This window comes from Nothoprocta perdicaria, unplaced genomic scaffold (genome assembly GCF_003342845.1).
Source record: "Nothoprocta perdicaria isolate Ctin4 unplaced genomic scaffold, notPer1 scaffold_143, whole genome shotgun sequence".
NCBI classification, from domain to species: Eukaryota; Metazoa; Chordata; class Aves; order Tinamiformes; family Tinamidae; genus Nothoprocta; species Nothoprocta perdicaria.
The window spans coordinates 82816-101917 of record NW_020454572.1 but is presented as its reverse complement, the minus strand read 5'-3'; the positions used below and the strand labels follow the sequence as shown (position 1 = coordinate 101917).

General features: G+C 38.8%; 1 protein-coding gene across 1 annotated transcript in view; it reads right to left on the bottom strand.

Moving 5' to 3' along the window:
* LOC112943289 (C-factor-like) overlaps positions 1–6925 on the bottom strand; it is a 24502-nt gene extending 17577 nt beyond the window's left edge. Inside the window, exons 1-2 of the mRNA XM_026034440.1 lie at positions 6810–6925; positions 4285–4378 (exon numbers count right to left, since the gene is read on the bottom strand). The gene's annotated coding sequence lies outside the window, so the exon portion shown is untranslated. The remainder of the gene's footprint in view (positions 1–4284; positions 4379–6809) is intronic.
* Between the last annotated feature and the right edge of the window lie 12177 nt (positions 6926–19102).

Here is a 19102-nt window from a genome sequence, read left to right as displayed (position 1 = left end):
AAGGGAAAGTAGTTCCCTGGTGAAACACCAGCCCTATGTTGTGCCAGGATCCTGGCAGCAGGTTACTTTGCTGCTGCCCCGAGCTGTGCCAATGTCCTAATTAAATCCATGTTGTTGTGTCCATCTGTGACTGCATCAGGATGTGTGTGGGGTGTGAACTTGCCGAGTTCAGCCCCTTTCTTGGGTGGACTCCAGATGGTTGTGCAGAGCAGTGCCAACAGGTCAAGTCTCCTGACTCGCCGCTGTGCTTGGGCATCCTCCGTCAGTGACAGTCTGTGGTCCTGAGAGAGGACAGGCTGCTGCTTGTGTCTGAGCAGCTGGGTAACCACAGGGACTTTGGGGCCAGATAGGTGCTCAGGGAAGGCAGCACATGGCTGGTGAATACCCTGAAGTGCCATAGGGCTGGCTTTTCCCCAGGTAGCTGTGCTCAGGGCCGTGTAGGCACCACTGTGTCCTGGGATACGTCACTGGGTGTTGGGGTTATGGAAACTCATGGGCCCTCTCCCCAGACAAGACTGCCCAAGGGCTACAGCAACCTGTCTCCCACATCTCACACCCTCTGCCTTGGAGCTGGGGCCCACAGGGAACTCCTGGTCTTAGGTGGGGTGCAAGGTCCTCATGCAGCCAATGGGAAACATATGGGAAGCTGTGCTTCAGGCTCAGCTAGATGCTACCATCCTGTCACGGAGGTCTCAAATGCATGGCCCGGAGCACTGCTGGCTGTAGCAGAGGAGAGTGGTCATGGGAGCCTTTCTCCATTTTTCCATCCCGTACCGCTCTGCTGAGTGGGACAGGGGCTGGGTATCTGTGCCCCTGTCTCACCACTTGCTGCTGGCTCTGGCCAAGGAGATTGTCCTGGCAGCTGGTGGCATCGAACAACAGCCTCTCTGGTGCTAGTCTCTTATGACAATACCACATCTGCTGCTGTGGCACAGCCATGGGCCTGCAGTCACAGCTGCAACTTTTCGATCAAGGACGTCACATCTGTCATGGTATCGTGTGTGTCCTGAAACCCATCTGCTAGTGTAGCATGTCGCGTGCAGTAGCGGATAAGGCATGGTGTCTCCTCTGTCATGGGGATTTCTACAGTGATGACATATCCACTACAGAGGCACAGCTGTGACAATTCCCCATGTCCCACAGCGGAGCCCTGCTGGGAGCTGCTCACCTCTTGTAATAGCACATCTATCCTACAGTCTCATCTTCATGGATCTTGTCCCTTAGGCCAGCACATCTATGCTCCTGTCACATCCCCAGGCTACTGTGATGCTCTTCAGAGACATATGACAAATGATTTGTGCTCTGAAGCTGCCTGTCCATCACAGCTTGCTGGCAGGAGGACATTTGCTGCGGCCTTGGCAACAGCTGGAAGCCTTTGTGCTGGATGCCCCTGAGATGATCCAACTGATGTTGGGTCTCTGTCTTTTGTCATTTTCCCCACTTCATCCTCTATCTATTCTTTCCTGGATCCCATGCCAGCAGGGCTGCCACAGCCTGTGGTCCCCTCCTTGCCCCACCTGAGCTGCTCCAGACTCACCCCCCCTGCATGCACAGAGATGCAAATCTCAGAGCTGTCCCTAGGGCTTAGGGATGTAAGTGTCACCGCAAGGTGGCCTTGGAGCAAGGAGCAGAGCCGGTTGTGCTGCCCGCTCCCTGCACAGCACGGTACCTTGTCTGTGCCCATGTCAGTCTTCACCCAGCCAGGATGGATGGCCATGCACAGGATGCCCTTGCCTTGGAGCTCCGCAGCCATGCACCTTGTCACCATGTTCTGGGCAGCCTGCAAGAGGCATCACCGGCCAGCACCACTCGGGGCGCTGGATGGATGCCGGGGTGCATGGAGGTGGGAGCGGGGGGATTTGCAAGCCGGGAGCTGTGTGTGGGGCTGGGAAATGGCACTTGACCCTGCAGGAAAGCACCGGCCCAAGCAGCCCTAAGGGCTCCCTCCCAGATGCTGCTGGTGCCAGGGCTGGCAGCCTCGATGCTGGCACTGGGAGGACCTGGCAGAGGCCTGGCAGAGGAGGTCCTGGACTCACGACTGTGTTTCTGCTCTGTCCCTGCAGCCCCCACTGACAATGGAAGTGAGCGTGCAAGGGATGCTGAAGGTGCTCTGCTCGCTGTCRGAGAAGGACACTGGAGCTTTTGTGGACTGGGAAGGGAAAGTAGTTCCCTGGTGAAACACCAGCCCYMTGTTGTGCCAGGATCCTGGCAGCAGGTCACTTTGCTGCTGCACTGAGYTATGCCAGTGTCCTCATTAAAACTCCATKTCTAAGCAACAAATAGCACTGTCTGTGTTTCTTCTTTTATTAACTTTGAAAGTTAGTATTAGGTTCTTTGCTAGACCTGTGATATAACTCTTCAAAACTCTTTCTATAGTCTGTGAAGCTGATTTGGTCTGAATTTCCTTTCTGCTCTGCTGTCAGGGACCTGGCCGTCATCTTGCTAAGGCAGGGCTCCTGCTTTTATCCCTGAGTGCAGAGAGCCCAATTTTCCTCCGCTCTCATAAATCTAGAAATAGGAGCAGCATTACAAGAAAAGGATTTTCTGTCTTCTCTCACCCACCGCGTACGCTCATGTGTTCATAYGCACGCACTTTACAGCAACACGCCGGTTTGGGGTCCAACCTGGCAGATTTCTCTTATYAAGGCAGACAGTACACAAATAAACATGAGGATGTAGCTGGAAATGGGAAAACCGAAGTGCCCTCTGCAGTTTCGTTAACGAGGAAACCTTTTTGTTTATTAATTCCAAGGTTGGTAGCACCTCCTAGGGGACATGCACGTCTCCTGCCATCTGTCATGTGGTCAGACTGCAGAAAGGGAGATTGCGGTGCATGAAGTATTGCAAGAGCTCCGAAGGGAGGGCCTCTGGAGTGGACACTTGTGCCAGAGGACTTTGCCTAGGGAGCATTACCGCAGCCACAGCTGCGAGACAGGGAAGTGCAGGGAGTGCGAGGCAGCCCTGGCCCTCCCAAACGGGCAGCGCGAGTCCCGCACAAGAGGCGCCTCTGAGGCAGCGCCGGCGGTGCCAGCAGGGGTTAGATTTCTCAAAGTCAGCAGCTTCCATTTAGGCTAGAAACTCAAGTAGCTAAGTTTCCTAAAATGCAGAACAACTAACACGTTTCCTATTATTTTATGTCTTTTAAAAATATCACTGTTTAATTTCATTCTAATGAATATGAATTCAGCTCTTCTCAAATATGCTCCTTAATGCAGCGTGGAGAACAACTGTTTGAAGAAGTTTTTCCTTTAGAAACGTAGTTGTAAAAATCTGCCCCACTGGGCCAATTTTCATCTTGTCTGTTGCTGCAGCCACAGCACTGCAATATTATCTATTTGCAGCAGAAAAAGCCTTACAGATTTGCCAATATAAAAACAGAAATTTAAGGCAAGCAAATCAGTGCTCTCATTAGCTCTTTACTGTAAAAGCAAGCTAAAGATCTCCTTCTCTGGATTTAACCTGACAGAATTGATTTTTGTCTTTCATTTTAAAAGGTATCTTTCTACTTAACCTTCCAGCTATATCAATCAGCATAAAGCAGAATCAGAAGATCACAGAGCAAAGCTATTTYGTGAGGAGAAAGTAAAAAAGAAGTATTTGCTTGGTAAGGAATATGTTCACAGTAGTAGGTAGAATGCTTTACACTGATTAAACCCTAAAGCCCCAAAACTTCAGTGGTTAAGCCTCATGTCTTTTTTCCAGCTTACACTACAAACTTATCTCTTCATTTTAAAATGATACAGCACAAAAAAGGGAATAYATTTTTAGCAGACATATGCACAAACATCAAACTTCCGGTATTTGGATAAAGTGTATATATCCCTTACCTTTTAGAGAAAAACCATCTTTCCCCAACTCAGTTTTAAAGCAGTGCATAGGCTATAAACAACACAAAAATGCTTGGTATCACCAATTCAATGGTGATACACACATTTGGTGTTTGGTGGGGTACAACAGATACTTAACCCAACCTGCTGTMCAATCAGAATTCCCCACATCCACAAATATGGAGAAGAATCATTCCTGGAAAGTGTTTTGCTATATAATATTCAATGGATGCCACTGTCCCAAAGACTTTGTCTAGATCAAAGGATTTRAAGTCATAGTTCAATCTTACTAATCCCATGCTGCAAAATTCTGATTTAATTTTGACTCACAGATCTCATCTACCCTACCTTCTGCTGAAGGCACAAAGCTAAGAGCAGAGGGTTATTACCACTCAAGAATACACTGCATGCAGCTATGAAATAACTGAGRATTTGCTTTCAGTGCGTTACAACTTACCTTTCCAGTGTTCTTGATTTTTTCACTCATTCCAGACCATATATTTAAAACATCATAGTCTCCCAGTGAAGAATCATTTGTTCTCATTCCTTACCTTAAAATAAAATCAAGTTAAAATACATTGTTACTATGGGTGTCTAAGAAAGCAGAACTATGTAGATTTAGCACTTTTCCCTTTCCCCAATTAAGTTATTCACATTAAGTTACAAAGTTTCACTTGGGAACTTTTTGAATGATATTGCTATGGTAACGTTAGYGAAATGAGTTCAATTTTTGGAAAGCTTTGTTATCCAGATTTTTTTGCAGCATGCCAAGCTAGCGTTCCAATTCTGGGACCTAGCGTTGCTTACCATAACCAAGAATCAGGGAAAAAAAACTATGCAGGGCTCTCTGCAGAACACTAGATACTCACACACTGAATACTGACATAGTAACAAAKAAGAAGGTAAAACACTACAACAAGCAGACTGAATAGTCATATATTTTTCAACAAAATCATGWCAGAGAGCTCCTTAGTACAGGCGAATGGGGAGATATTGTGAAGTGTGCCATTCTGTGAGGGGTCATAAAYTGATGGACCAGAACCTCTAAAAGCAGAAATCCCATGAAAATTACCAGAGAAAATAAGTGACACTAGATCCTGGTCTATTGCAAATTGAGCATATTAGGAGTAAGAGAGCAGAGACTTTCAGTCTCAATAGAAATAAGTTTCCAGTAACCCTCTTGCAAGGGTTAAGTAAAAAGAAGCCATTTGCTCAAGAACAGAGATGCCTCTCGGTGCCATTGCTGAAGTGCCATCTTCAGCAAYACACAAATAAGGACCTACTATCCATAAGAATATTTGCTTGGATATATGTCAGTTATACCAGGCATCACTGAACACCGTATGCCATGGAGACATGTGATCTGCACTCATATGAATATGTGAGTAGTGTGATATTGTGTTTTTACATCAAATTAATACTGTGAAGGAGGTTCAAGAAATGCCAGAGCCAGGATAAAAAGCAGATTATTGAATGCATTTGTCTCTGGTCTTCTCATTACATACATTTAAAAATCCCTCCCTTTATTTGTCTGTACAATCTGAAGAAAAGAAGGCAAGATTATGGATTAACAAAGATATCRGAAAGCTTTAAGAATGGGTTCTGTTTAACAAAATCCTGCCAGCCTTCATTTGGCTGGACTTCATTTGAAATTCTTGTATCTAATAAGCACAGAATGGAAACTTCCAGTTATACAGGAGGCCRTAACATCCAGCATCCATAAACTGGGACACAAAGGAGGCTGTAAATCTCTACTCTCCTATGTACATTTTACAAGYTGGCACAGCTGTCTTGCACATAGCCTTCCCTCCTAACACTTTTGGAAACTGGAACCATAACCTTGCACTTTATTTACTGAAATCCTACTGTACTTGCTCCTCACTGAAGGCTGTCATTATAGGCCTCTCTCCTGCATAGCTCCATGCCAAAAGACAGAACTATTTAAGGATCTTTGTGGCAAGAGAGGTTACATGGGGATACTGATGGGAATTCAAGGCAAGCTTTAAAATTTAGTATCTTGGTCAGAATTCTTTAGGTGAGATGGCAAAGGGGAAACGATTGCAAATATTTTGTATGTTATTCTTGGATTATCATATCCAGCAAAATAAAATGAGCTACAAGTAATTCATTTTACTTTTATTTCTTTAATTTTAATTTCAAAGTAAACATCTAGTTTGACAACAATCCTGTTCCCTGATTCTCCATGTGATTTTCTTTACCTAGAAGACCTCCTTGACATGTTTTCATGGAAAAAAAGTATAGATTAACTTTTTCAATTGTCTTTTATTTTGGAAGATCAGCAAGTAAAAGAGAGCATACATTTGCATATCTAATMATGTGGAAAAAGCCACGGAATATTTATTAAACATAAAATCATAGGTGATGTGATGATATAAGGGTTAAGGAAAAATAATTTTATGAGAAAGACAAGATATGTAATTAGATGTGCTGATATGGTAGGGGAAAAAATCCTGCCTCCAAGTAGGTCGKCTTTCTTGTAGCACAGACTCAGTACAGAGGGTTGTTTCATAGCCCTTTATGATCTTCCCTGTTACACACCTCCTGCTAATCCCCTAGATTCACTGCTGCCTGCTTAAACATATGTTCTCTCCCCTTTAACCTCTCTCCTTCAGCACTCCCTCTGCTCCATGTGTCTGCCTTCTCTTAAAATTTTACTCATTAACATTTTTATGGAAACTCAGAGTAACAGTTAACTGTTGCCCTTGGCTTCACATGTGAGGGTCTGTGCCAGCCAAATATATTTCCTTGTCTCACAGAACTCAGTTCTTCCTACAAACCTTGTGCAATTAAAGCATCCCTTCATTATCACAATATATTTTTCCTCCTATGGATTTAGTCATACTATTTTGTAGATTTCCTACTTTGTATTTAGTACCTTATCAGAAGCAGGTGGGTCTGGGTTTTCTGGTAGAGCCTCACTTTGCCTCAAGAAGAGATACACTAACCAGACTTAAGACTTACCAGATGTGCTGACTGAGAGACTACTGCCAGTGGTCAACATGAACTGCTCCTTCGGTGATCTGCATTCAGAGTTTWCAGTTCCCCTTCATCATAGTCAAGTCCTGACCAGATTAGGTGCCAATCCTGCAAACATAAAGATAATATTGCATGTATGTGATAACAGACCTGCAGAACTAGCAGTTAAAATCACATTACATTTTCCTGTCAAAATTTGGATATGTCAATCTACCTTGCATTAAAATATTTCTTTAGGTAAAGTAACTGTTACATAAGTAAAGCTGTCACTGTAACTACCAAGCTTATCTGGTCACTAAGTGCTAATTAATTCAAACACACCCAGCTGTTAATTCTGCCTTCATAAAACCCAGTAATTACCTATCCTTATTCTGGCTTCTCTTCTTCAGGTTACCACCTGTTAAAATACACTGCTTGTTACTGTAAAGTAATAAACCTCTCTACAAGAATATTTTATTGATGCATGGCTGTGTGCAGGAACAGAATTTACTGTTTTTTAGCCCATTTCTGCTTCAGAAAAAGAGCTGTGCATGATGSATTTAAAGTATTCCTCTTTTTATGCAAACAAAAGCTGTCTTCACTGTTCTTTCCATACTATACAAGTAATTTTGTTTCTTGCTCTGGTGACAGTCACATAACCTCCTGATTTGTATGTGTTATATTATTTGGTTCATAAATTACAAGACCTATTTTGATACAACTGACTATGTATTTAATGCATAAGTCTAGACACTAGAAATAGTCAGGGTTTTTATCCTTGCTAAACTTTTTTGATAAGCTCTGTTGAATCCTCTTAGAAATGGAGATAATATTGCTTGAATATTTCAGACTGAACAAAATGTTTGCCTAGTGGCTTAAAATGAAATTATTTGCAGTTTTCTAAGGAGAATGCCTGTGTCTATTATCATAACTGTAGGTACAAAAATGACTAAATGTACTACTTCTGAAGTTGGAAGACATTCTATCAAATAGTTTAAAACATCTGTACATTTCAAAAGAAATGCAGTTAAATCAGAGTGCTATATTTAGGCTTAGAAAGGAATGATTAAAACATAGCCTGACAGATTTTGTTAACTAAAACAGCAAAATACATTTTGAAAATAAAATGTAGATGAAGTACTTTTCTAAAAGTCATGGCCATAGAGGTTCCATGAATTAGTCGGTTATGATCACTAACATTAAGAAAAAATATCCTATTACTTGGAGATAATCATTACTACATCTAAAGACAGAAGATCACATGACTGAACAGAGTATTTTTAGTATACTAAACTATAGTATTTTAGTATACTATAAGTATACTAAAATACTATATATATATAATATACTTAGTATTATATATATAAGTATACTATATATAATATACTTAGTATATTATATAGTATACTATAAGTATATAGTATATAGTATATATTATATAGTATATATTATATAGTATACTATATACTTAGTATATTATATAGCATACTATAAGTATACTTATAGTATACTTATACTATATAAACTATAGTATTTTAGTATACTAAACTATACTAGACTTACGTTCTTGTTTTCAACCTGATCACACGGGCAGCATTGCAACATGCAAGAAAAGTCCCATATTATTTTTGTCACATGCTGGAAGCTTAGGTGACTGATGAGAYTTCCCCTAACCCTTATTCATAGCAGAGACTTAATCTTAATTCCAGAGTTCCTCACAAGAGCATTCTTTATGTAGCACACATTGAGGAAATATTTGGGGCAGGACAAGAGCTGTGCGAGGAAGAAGCTTGAATATTACTAAAACTTTCAGAAATCATGTTTGTTAACTAAATGGCTATACAATTAAATGTGCAGTATCTTTTACACAAGGCAGGGGTCTTTTGGAAATAAGGTGAYATTCAAACAGAATACTTAAACCAATCCAGAACACTCATGCAATCGGTTCTCTTGCTGTATCTATTCTACTACATTAGTATCAATAAAGATACATATTCTACATCCAAATTACAGGTGAGATTGTACAACACGTGTTACTGCAGCTTTCCTTCTCCTAATAAAACACCTAGAATACTGCTAGTTTGGACAGGCCTACAAGTTCCATATCCATTATATCCTCAATATAAGAGCAGAACTTGTCAAAGTCCTCGCTTTATTTCCTCTCCTGTCCTTTTAAAAAGTTACTTCTAATAGTCTTTAAAGTAGAAAACAGTAAGAAAAAAAGAATCTGCTTTAAGCAGCAGTTTAACAACTGGGACAAGCTTCTAAATACCAGAATTCCTAATAATCAAAATTTCATCCTGGTTTCGCATTGAAAATCTTTGTTTCCAGTAAAACACATTTTACCTTTATTTTTGTCAATTAGGTGCATCATCTTAAACCACTGTTTTAAATTGGTACCTCTCGTATAACTGAAAAAAGTCACATTCTACCTTCTTAAGATCACAGTATAAATTGTCACTCGTGTTACTATAGAAACAGAGTGCATTTCATCATTTTAATGCATGCAGTGATAATTGTTTTTATTTTAGTCCACAGATAGGTAGTTAATGGTGCCAGCTGCAGTTAGCACAGACACAGACTTTTTCCTAGGGCTAAAAGAATTCTCAGTAGGAATTATGGTTTTGTACAAAAAAAAAAAAGAAAGAAATGGCAGGACTTTTTAGTTTTTCTACAATGAGCTGACAAAATAATGTTGAGTTCCACACGGCAGCTTATAAAATTTGGATTCCATTTAAAAAAAAAAAGGTATGTTTGTGCTGCCACCTTCCCATCCATGACAGGAGCTTTCTCTAGCAAGTGCTGCTGGATATTAGGAGTATAAAGGTGCAACCACCACAGGTCTCTGTGCAACTGTGTATTTCAACCTTGATATTATAAACATATCAACAAGCATGAAAGTAAATGAAAATACAAAGCAGAGTTTACATGCTCAGACCTAAGTTCATTTAGAATGTAATACACAAATAGATTTTAACAGAAAAAGAGATCACAATGAAAGCAGTATAAGAGGGCTCCTGCCCAAATACTGAGGTCATTCAATCCCTACCCAAAATTAGGTTGCATTAATTTTAAAAAGTGCTGTGATTTAAAAYACACAATTAATGGCCCCAATATTATAGTGCTACAGGTAAGGATCACTAGTGGTTTTGGATATCATCTTTTTCCTCTCCTGTGTTACACCAAACCTGAGTTCTGCCTCAGTCTATAAAGTGCACTACATCCTTAGATCCTGCTGATACCTCCCTCCTCWCTCCCTTTGCCTCAAACTATACAGGCCACTATTATCTTTGAAAGGTCACAGGGATCAGGAAAGGTTCTTACAAAAGGAAAATTATTATTAGATTGCTAAGACATAGACTGGCAAAGTGGATCTTGAGAAGGGTGGAAAATTGGCTGGACCACTGAGCAAAACAGGTTGTGATCTGCCCTTCAGAGGCCAATACTTGGCAAATACCACTCAATGTCTTTATCAGTGACAAAAATGATGGGACAAAATGCAATTTAAGTACCACCAAACTGGTTCGGGTAAAATTTCAGTATTCTTTTTTACTGTATAATTAGCTCGAATATGGAATAACTATCATAACCATTAAGAAATTTAAATGGTAATTTTATATTGAAATCACCTTTACTACTTCTACCAAGATTTGGCTTGAACCATGAAAAATTTATTCCCAATCAGTTATTCTCAGTTCATGTCAATTTGCCTATAATTAATGAAATTTATGGGGAACATTATTATAAGAGGAACACCTCTTATAAGAGATGCAGCTGATGTATGGATTAAATATTAATGAGCATAGTCTTTTTAAGGATAACTGCAATGCTTAATGTAGAACATTAGCTAAGCAGACACTTTTTTTTAAAGCTGGTTCAAATCAATAGATTTACAGGAGAACTMTTAAGCACCACTTTCTGTGCTAAGCCCTCCTTATTCAACACCATGAATTATAAAAATTGTACACAGGATTGTATTTCCTTCTTGCATATATCTGTGCAATTTAGTTCTGAAAGTCTCCCAGAAGCCATCAATATGATATGGAAAACCGTTTGCTTTGCTCTGTTTGTCCCAATCTAGAACAGTTAAAAATGCTGTAATGAATTATAGCAGTGTATCATTGACAACTAGGCATTTATGCAAGGTATTAAGAAAACTGAATTATAGATAAAATTATACTTGGAAATGTCTGGTTAGACTTCCCATCTGTGACTAGAGAAAATTATAACAGACAAAATGTTGATGGGATTATAATTCATGAATATCAATTATGACATTAGACATTTCTGAGCAGATAATATGCAGCAGTCATTGAGCTTTAAGTCTTGTACACTTCTTGCACTGTTCGTAGGAATGTTAACATTCAGATTCTATGGCATTTGCATACCTCTGATTAGTGAGGTTTTTCCCCCATTCCTTGAGGGATTCCTTACTCTGATTCTGATGAATACATATCCTGCATGGTCTGTGTTTAGATCAAATCAGCTACAACACGCAGGAGCTCCAAACAGGCCACAACACATCCAAAAATTCCAGATGAGTTTGGTATACGTATACATTCCCAAGCGTATTTGGTTTACTACTGAAGAAAATATGCATTTGTTCAGAAAGGCAGTAAGAGCAATTATAATTTTAGCAATACAACAGGTACGCAGTAAATGCAACGTCTTGGAGAAACATTGCGCTTCCTGCACACGTATCCCACAGGGCATACACATGTACCGCGGTCTTCCTAGTGGATCTGGAAGACAACCRTGATAACTTTCCTGCACCTTTTTASGCAAACAGCCAGACTGGAAAGATTCTACTACTGTCCTACAGGCTCTATTTGGTAATAATTCACTACCCAGCAAGTTTATATAAAATCTTGTGAGAGGAAAAACAAGGTTCTAATTCTCATCCATTTGAAAAGAACCCAGTGGAAAGAAAACTGACAGTGTAACTGACAGTGTCTGTGCACATGTGGCTTGCGCCAAGTTTGAAACAACTGTGACTATGMCTCCTGTTTATCTTGCCCTGGAACATTTTCCCACAACCTGGCTCACTTGCTCAGGCCAGGCATTGAGCTGAGAGTTGAACAGGACTGAAATGTGATTGGTAATGTGGTGTTAGGTGTTTTATTTTTACACATGCATGTTTTGATCAAATATAGCTAAAATAAATAGACCATAATAAGTATTTTAGGCATGTATCAGCCACTTTGACTCCCATAACACTTTGTTCTGGGACATCTGTAGAAGTATTAGTGAAGGTAAAGTATTTAAAAATGTGACACAATATACGGTTTTCTAAGCTGAACTTGATGAGAATGCACCATGCAGTAAAAAGATATGWAGACAGGATAAGAAGAGATAACACACAGTGATATGAAACAAGCCAGTACAATTAGAATTTATCTGTGATAGATAATCGAGAAAAGTTTCCTTGTGGTTGCCTAGAAATCTGCTTAGCTACAGCAGTAAGCCAGGAATGCAAATATAATTCACAGTTGCCAATATAAGAACTGCAGAAAAGTGGTATTTCTCCAAAGGCAACAAACCTGTAACAAGTAAGAAAAGCTGGCAATTTTGCAAGGTAAGTAATCTCTAATTATGGACACGTTTTAATGAATCATAAATTGTAAAATGCTGAATGAATTGAGAGACACTCAGAAAAAAAGCCAGCCACTTGGAAAAAGAATCTGAAAATCTGTTTTTGAAATACTTACATGGGCCTGGGTGTCTTCTTATTTGATTTCAGAGAAAACAGGTGAGAACCTTGTTCTTTCATAAGGTTAGAAACACAGCTCCAGAGAGATCATCCTGAGACACAGTAATGCCAGGCTCCCGTACATGGCACCYGTGTGGAAGGTGGGCAGAATGCTCTTACACTGTCAGCATTTACTGCCGCTCGTAGAAGCAGYGTCCTGCCTTGAGGAACTCGCTAGGAAACAGAACAGTCAAACAACTATTCACCAAAATTATGGTATTTATACACAGGTTATTTTACAAATGGTGATAGTTTGAATTCTTTTTTTTTAATGTTACTAGAATTCCAGGGTACATCTTTATTTCACACAACAGTGCAAGGAATACTGGAAACATTCAAACCTTTGAGAAATMCAGACAAATTCTGCAAAAAATGACATTTGCTTTATCAAAGATGCTCTTCAGCGTTATTTTTCTTGATRGTTTTTGTATTTTCATTGTATTTCATTATCTTTGGTCCTCTGTATGCAGGGAACACAACAAATGGAAATAACCCAACATTCATTCAGGATTCATCTGATCTTCTGGAAAAACAGCTTGTCTTTTATTTAGGACTTTGTACCACAGCACAGCTCCTGCCTTTATATCGATAGTACCTTGTTTCAAACTGTTATCTTTCTTCACTCATCCTTCTATCACTGTTAGGAATATATGAGCTTTGGTTACCAGAATATTTATTGCTAAGCATGCAAGAGTAACCAGGAGCAATCTCCTGCGACCTCAGTGGCCCTACTGCATTCATCTGCCACTAGCTGGAAACTGATCCAGAAAATTGCACTTATATGACTTAGTGTGATTGATTTCCACGGGCCTCTGGCAGAAATAAAGATGTAACATTCTGCAAATATACCCAGGACTCCTGGGTTGCTGGGTGGGACGACATGACAAACCAGAAGTTAGTCTTTTTATTCCACAAATCAAGCCAGTGCACCACAGTGTTTCACATTTATATTGCATAAACTAATCTAATTTATCATAGTACTTTTTTAACTACAAAAAAGCCTTTTTTTACTGCATTTTAACTAAAATAAATTTCTAAAAAGCTACTCAAAATATAGATTCAGTGAGATTCAGTGAAAAGATATTCCTCATTACAAGTTCCTTATTTAAATCCATTTTTGTTATGAACATGTTTAGTCAATAAACAAAAAAGAATAAAAATATCAAAAAGGAATATTATAGGCATTCTAGTGAAAAACAACATGCAAAGTATTTGGATTAAGATTGCAAGGACACCTGTTAACGCAACCAGCCTTCATGTGAAAATATGGCCTTTTTCCCACATCACAAACATAATTGCACCTAGGTGATTTTTTGCATCTACATACACATGTTTACAAAGTCAAACATGACCTTCTGTTTGCTCAAAGCTGACTCGGCAATTTAATCAATATTTTCCATAGAAATCTGCTATGTGGTATGAACAGTAAAACTTAGGATTCACCGAAGCCAGAGCCTGACAAGCTAAATAAGTATTTCTTGTACGAGTTGTAGATACTTAGAATTTCTAACATCTTTTTTTTGGGTAAATAATAAAACTTGCTAGAGATATTCACTAAGAACTTAGGCTTATAGCACTCATGTCAGACACTTTTGTACAGTTTCTATCCAAATTTCTGTCCTCTGTATAGCATAAAGCTCAGCGAGAAACGTTGCCCCTAGGTCAGACAATGGGCAGAAGTCTTCCCAGATAATAAAATGAGGGTGGCCAAAGCAACAAAGGTGACAGTCTATCAGCTTAACTGCACATGCAGCAACACTTAMAATTATCCTAAGAGCGCAGAGAGGAAGCCTTTTTCTCAGCAATCATTAAATTCTCAAAACACAGTTCCCTGGGAGATAAATAATCTATAGATCCCTCATTCATAYTATATGAATGAATATCTAGAGCTCACAGAGCACTTAATAGGACTTTTTAGACACTCAGATGGAATATTTCCAAGCCAGTCTCCCTTAGGACGTATGTGCAGCTATTAAGAGACAGTTTTGAGAGATAGGATATTATTTATTAACAACGCCTTAGTGCAAGTTGCCTTGTTCAGTAAAGCAAATTTGGTATGGAAAAAAATATTATTCTACATCAGTTCTTAAAATGATTTGGGTAATATTCTGCCCACTTCCTAAACATCCTTTTCCAAGGATTCCTGCCTTGCTCTAACAGTGCATGCAACAGAATACAGGCCTGGAGGCTCATTCTGGAGTAAAAATATTGTTAGGTTTTTATTTCCCTGGCTGTATAGAGCCATACYAAATATAAGCTACATTTCATGAGTGGAGATAAAGTTGAATGAGAGAGGGAAGCAAGTCACTGAATAAGAGGAAAGTATGACAATAAATCTTATGTGCAGTAGATAATACACTTAAGAGAAAGCTAATATATACAAATCCTATTAAGATAAACACTAAACATATTTCTGTGACAGTTACTTTGGTGTTAATAATATATTCATACTTCAATTCCAACCATCCTTGTTCATCCATGAACATACAAGGTCTTTTTTTATGAAATGCCTTGTGTACAAAATGGGATTAAAGCCCAGCAACTTTAAGTTATACGGTGGCATTTCTGGATGCAGAGAGTATGTAACATGACTTTCCCTATGAAGTAGTGGCTTATGCAAAGGCAGTGAAGTAAGTGACAAGCAGCCGTTCAGCTTTAGTAAAATAAGAGTGCTGGGAGGGGCTAGAGCAGGAAATATTTGACTATACACTGAAAAGTTTACTGGGAGACAGGGCCAAAAACATTATTCACAACATGCGAGCCATCCATGTTGCTTTCAGCARAAGTATCACACCTTTTCCGCAAAAAGGCTACTTTGTCTAGTCCAGAATCCACACTTACTGAGCTGTGCTGGAAGCTTCTTCCATGCATTTGCAGATCTTAACCCCATTTTAGTATACTTYAAATATTAAACACTAAGTTAAAACTCAAGGACAGATGCAAAGAAAAAAATCATTCCTAATGCTTTATATATATTTTTCTGATCTGCTTTATCTAAATCAATCATCTCTTAAAGAGAGAAAAGCAACCAAGTTTTACTTCCAATACAGCAGCAGTAACAAGGTGTCTAACCAGAGAGCCAATGGGATGATGAAAAGAGGTATTTCTTAAAAAAGAGCATCCTTCCCTGCTGTCCTAGATCCCCAAAACTTATTTCGTTAATTATGGAAATAATTCTTTTTCCCAAATGGCCACGGCAGACATCTGAAGCACAGACCAGTTCAGAYAGTGGAAAAGTTCTCAGTGGACATAGCTCTGGCTAGAGTTTTATATAGAATCAACACTACCACTTAGCAATGACTAACTCTGTTTAAGGGCTCACCTCCAAAAATAATGCAGGACTCCAACTTTGTGAAAAATGTTCAGCTCACTTCTTTCTTCCAATGAAGGACTGTTCAAGTTGTAATTCTCTGTTAAAATGTTATGCTGATTTCTGCAAAGGAAGAATCACTAAATATTAGTCAAGTATCCACTACCAAAGTCAGTAGCTCTGTAACACTTGTTCTGTTTCTGAATATTTAACATTTTCCCCCTTGTTCGAAATTTTGAAATTACTCAAAGCAAAATGAAGAAACTGAAGGAAGCCTTTTTAATTATCTAGTCAGATGAGAGATGGTTTAATTGTAACTACCTTTAAGGTGTTAAAAAGAACATACTAAGAGTACAAAGCCCATTTTACTACAGAGGGTCAGAATAATACCCTGCAGTCAAGATTTTTTTCAAGAAAAAATCTTGGGAAACTTTTGAATACACTACAGAATACAGAGCATAACATTTCACTTCCTGTATTGAACTTGACAGAAGCTAAAAACACACGTTAGAAGAATCCATCGGCTTAATATCACTTTATAAAGCAGATATCAGCATAATAGCATAATTATTTCTATCAGCAACAGTCCCTGCTCAATTCCGAACTTTAATTTTACAGATATCATTGTTATTTTATCCCTTTTTCTACTGTTACATCTTTTACCAACGCCCCTTTATAGGATGGTTCCTCTGAATCCCCTCTGAGTTATGAAAAGAGTTATAATCCTGTTCATCTTTGACACTGATAGAAACCAGTTGGAAGCCATAGACAGGCACGGGCCGCTGCAGAACTGAATTTCATGCTTTGTTTACATTAATTGTTTCACCATTTGAAACAAATGTTTATTTAAAGCTGATTGAGGTAAGAGCTGACACAGTACACCATTTATATCATCAGTGCCTTTGCCACTCTATCTCAGCAGGTTTTTACTTTGAAGAAGAAAAAAAYAGCTTCATCAGGCACAGAAGGAAAATCTTAAAGCTCTGGTTAATCAGCAGCAGTCGGTAGAACGGCAAAGTAATGAAATCTCCACTTCTGCATAATTTTATTGGGAAGTAGTCACAGTTTTCAGCAAAAATTAATTCTGATCATTCAGCTCAGTTTTTGGCTGGATGAATAGATCAAGAACTGAAGCTAAACTCTCAGCTATTCATAACATACTCCTTAGGACGCACAGATCGATTCTTTTTAGCTGTTTGGCACTCAGTGCTTAAAACTTTTCCTATATAAGAAATCCACTCATAAAATAGAAACCACACARATACCAACAGTTGTAAATAACCTCATGTTCTCAATATTCTGAACACCAATAATCACAACACACAGGAAGGCACACAGAGATATTTGGACTCAAAATACATTTAGACACTATTTTTTTCTCTCCACCTACTCAATGTAGCAGTCTGTACTCTAAACACCAGAGTATTTATGAGATTACATACTTACGTGACCCATAACCCAACTACAAATATGGAAAAAAGCATTTCTTTGAAATTCATTAAAAAAGAATCATAACTGGATTACCATGGCCATTTACGCCAACAATAAATTTGGGGTATTTAACAGCAAACAGAGACAATGAACATGGTGAAGTGATGSCACGTGCTCATGGAAGCACTGTAGGAACTTACTCACTATGATAGGTTTCTCTGAGGGTAACTATGGGTTTGCTTACCACAATCTTCCCCTCTCCCATCTTCTCCCTGCTTTAAATTTCACCAGAACAAATGYAGCTCGTAGCACTACAGTACCTGTGCACTGCACTAGAGGGAGGTTTTCCAAACTTCCCATCAAACAGTTTTCAGTATGTTATTCACCAGGATTTTGTCCAGAAATAATAACCTGCATGAACGATCCTGCATTTACGCAATTAACGTCTCCTACTCAGAACAATTTTATTAGTAATCTTTGATCCKCCCTTCTAAGTCATCTGCTATTGCTATAAGTCAGCAGAGCAACGCTAAAATTCTTACACAATCAGTAGGTAGTAAGATATAACCCTGTATTTGTAATTAAAATTGAAAATATATTTCTTTGGGTGAATTGAGGTAAGCCTAGAGAACAACCTCGCCTGTAGGCAGAAAAACAGCAAATAAACAACATCACCCCACAATCTTTCGTGTTTTCTCAAATCATTCTTTACAGATGATATATCATCTCGATCAAACTTTACTTTGGAAAAGTATCAACAATCCTCAACTATTTTCATAGAGCAGATTGAAATATTTGCTCAAAAATGTACATATCATTGCTATGAATAAAGAGAATTAAGAAACACAGCATTCAAATATATAAAAAAAWATATATATACACACACACACCACTTAGAATCTAAATAGAAGGGTAGGTAACAACTTCATTTACAATGACTGCAATCTAATACAGACAGATACAGTTCTGCTACTTTCTGAAACTGTAGCAGAACATTCAAATCTTAAAAAGTGATGGYAGACTATTAAAGCACTATGCTCTTCTGTAAAGGTCAATATACTAGAATGATTGTCACTTGTTTCACAGTATTCATGCTAGACGTGGTCCAGGAGTCAAGCAAATTTTGCAAACCTACTATCTTAAAAAAATGTTGTGCTTTATATTGCATGCAGTCATTGTGCAAAGTTCACGAAAAGTTGAAAATCCATGAATTTTAAAAAAGATCTGTGAATCAATTATGCTTCCATAGTGAAATTGGCATTACAAGCAGTAACACTTCATCGGGACATAATGAAGTTGGAATTGAGCTAATAAGATACATAGTAGAACTGCAGGCTGTCAGAAGCAAGGGGAAGGAATGCAATCCTCCCAAAATCTTGTACTATCCTTAATATTCAGTCATAGAAAAATAAGAATCAGGTAAATGGAAAGTGAGTGGAAAAAGCAAAAATCACATTGTAGCRTAGAAGATGTCATAGGTTAGCCAGGTGCAGCTTTAGGAACTCCCCAGCGCTTTCTGCCTTGTCAATCAGACTTTACAACTCCCTCCAAATTGAGKGAAACATCAAAATGTTCGAAAAATCTTTTGTAACTTTGCTCTTTGCACACATCTATTTTAAAGACTATGTATTGTCAAATCCTAGACTGTAACATGCTACTCATTCCACTGGGAACTTGATYGGTCTTTCAGAGGTCAATGAAATGTAAAAGGCCTTAAAAGGATAAGAGGATGCTCTTCTACTAAACTTACACGCTGATTAAGAGTTGGTAATGCATGAAAATGCCATGGAAGAATAATCTTTCTGAAAC